The following is a 2953-nucleotide window of genomic DNA, read 5'->3' as shown; positions in this document are numbered from 1 at the left end:
TGAAAAAAAATCGCAAAAGAGGAAGAGAAGAAAGACGATGAAAAGGAAGGTCAAACCTGAAATATTTAAAAAAAAATGGTCAGCTTCATGAGTTTTTTGATTTTGTCACACGGACCGTAAATATTTTGTCGGTTTGTTATATTTATGAAAATTAATCAATTTAAAATGTTCCTTAGAAAAATTATTTTGTTAGAAAATTAAAATGGAACAAGATTCGAAATATATATACGAGAATATAATATTTTAAGCTATATCTTTTTTTTTTTGGAAAAAAGATAAGTAGGAATATATCTAAAATTATACTACATCATTAAAAACCCTAATGAAGCACTTTTCAAAAAAGAAAAAAAAAATTATTGAAGCATTTTTGTAGAAGACCAATTGAAGCATAATTGGAAGCAATAGAGATGATAGGCAATTACTATTGTTTAATTACTTGGTTAAGATTGATATAATTCTTTTTTTTTTTTAAAAAAAAAAACACTAATGGTTTTTTAAAGCTTCTTTCATTTTCACACTTTTTTCCTTTTCTATAATTTTAAAATTCATGTCTTTTGGAATTAAAATGAAAAATAAAAAATAAAAAACTTGGTTGTATGGTACCATGTGATAATTTTATAAAATTAAAAGTTGCAATTTATTTACTAATTATTAGTAGACTTTGGGATTCACCTAATTAATTATGTTTGAGAGATTGGTTAAGTAATGGATTAGTTTTAAATATATATTCACATGGGATAATATCAATTTTAAATACTCTAAATTGAAATATGTAAAAATTGGTAGACAACATTTTTTTCTTAAAAAAAAAATCCATAATTTTCTAAAAAATAACATAGGGAAAAATAAATTTAAACATATATATATAAATTTTAAACCACTTAATATAATGATGTGTGTGTCTCAATCTATACATTTTTCTACCTAAAAAATATTGACTTGTCTTTCATTAATTCTAATGATTTTGCCATCAAACTATTACTATGGGCTACTTTATTTATTTTAAAACATATCACTCACTTATAATTAAGTTTAAGTGAGTTGTGAGGTTTTAAAAATATTTAAATGTCTATAGAATATTATAAATAATTTTTAATAAGAACAACAAAAAACATGACTACATAAATTATAAGGTTAATTAAAGACTTAAAATTAAAATAAGTAAATAAATACACATTTTTTAAAATGAAAAAAGTCCACAAGTCCATAATAAAAAGTATCACAAATGTCCTAGTCAGCACGCAATTACTCGACTATATGTGCTAATAATATTATTCTAAACAATCGTGTACTTTGGTGTAAACAAATAATCTACGATCGTTTAAATCATGATACACAATCGTGTAGTTCTTTTTAAATGATAAAGAAAAAGACTTCAAATTTAAACAATAGCATTGACTACGCTAAACGATCATGTTGATTATGGTAAGCGATCGTTTAGATCATGATACATGTTCGTATAATTTTTTAAAACGATAGGAAAAAAAGACTTCAAATTTAAACGATCGTATTAATCATGGTAAACGGCCGTGTTGATCATTTAAAACGATATTTAAACGATTTTGATATTCGTGAAGATCAAGAAGAATATTGAAACAATCGTTAAATAGCTTCAAATTTTTTTACCAAAAATGTTGAAGATGAAATAGGAGATTTAAAAAGCAGAAGAATAAATCATTTAAAAATATAAGAAAGAAAGTCTAGAACAAGGAAGGAAGAAATCGCAAAGAAGATGAATAAATCACAAAAGGAAGGAAGAAATCGCAAAGAAGATGAATAAATCACAAAAGGAAGGAAGAAATCGCAAAGAAGATGAATAAATCACAAGGAAGAAGAAGAAAAAGAAGTGATACACTGTCTCACAATATTCAAGAACAAATTTAAAATTTATGAAAATACAATGATACTTACCTAACTTTTTTTTTTTTTTAAACATAAACCGTAAATATTTTTAAGTTTTGGTATATTCATATAAATTTGCCTAAAAATAAGATAAAAATTTAAATTAACCTAAAATAAAATTGACGCGAGAATAAAAGCAAATATAAGCTTTTCTTTATAAAAATAATTTAGCGCAGACTTAAGAAAGTCGACTTAAAGAAATGTACATTTATTTTATTCATTCAATTATATATATATATATATAATTCCTCCCACTAGCTTTATAGTTTAGTCTTTCATAAATATTTGAAGGATTTTTATTTTATTTTATTTTATTTACTTTACCAAATTGCTTTAAATGCCACTTGAGTTTTTTCTAATTCTATTATTCGAATTAATTTTCACTAAAATAATTTATAAAATACAACATATTTAATTATGAATGCTTAGATTCTGAATTTTGGTAAGTAGAAGATAAGTGTGTCGGCGCAACCTCAAACACTACACCATTCTATTCATATTTTAGGTCCCATTTTTCATAAAAATTAAAGTTCTACTCAATTTCTAATATATATATATATATATATATTATATTATGAATTATTGAAAAAGAAGAAGAAAAAGCAATTTTATATTTATAAAACCGCCGTCTGTGGGGATCGAACCCACGACCACGTGGTTAAAAGCCACGCGCTCTACCACTGAGCTAAGACGGCGTAGTTGATATGGAGATAATTTAATTCTATATTAGTCAGAACAGTAATGGAGATTTTTTTAGGCATAAAATTCAAACATATAGTATTAAGGTTGTAGTTCTTATATTTTGTATAGAAAAATATGGTAAGTTTGTTTGGAAGATAAAAGGAAATATGTAACTAAGATTAAATTTTATTTATAGAAAAATCTACGTTATGTCATTGCAAGCGAAGTTAAATTGTTTAAAGAGGAACAAAAATGGACCATATCTTATGTTATGTGCAAGAAAACTAAAGAAAATGTTATTTCAATTCCTTAAAAAATTCAAAGGTAATGAGAAATACTTGACTCCATTTCAAATCCTCTACTTTGGATG

General features: G+C 24.4%; 1 non-coding gene across 1 annotated transcript; it reads right to left on the bottom strand.

Annotated features, from left to right (window-relative positions):
* Positions 1 to 2525: 2525 nt before the first annotated feature.
* Positions 2526 to 2597, bottom strand: TRNAK-UUU (transfer RNA lysine (anticodon UUU)). Its single transcript has one exon. It is a non-coding gene; the product is annotated as a tRNA-Lys (tRNA).
* Positions 2598 to 2953: the final 356 nt, after the last annotated feature.

Source organism: Cucumis melo, chromosome 10, assembly GCF_025177605.1.
Source record: "Cucumis melo cultivar AY chromosome 10, USDA_Cmelo_AY_1.0, whole genome shotgun sequence".
In the NCBI taxonomy this organism is placed as follows: Eukaryota; Viridiplantae; Streptophyta; class Magnoliopsida; order Cucurbitales; family Cucurbitaceae; genus Cucumis; species Cucumis melo.
Note: the sequence above shows the minus strand (reverse complement) of the source record. Positions and strands in the feature narration are given on the sequence as shown.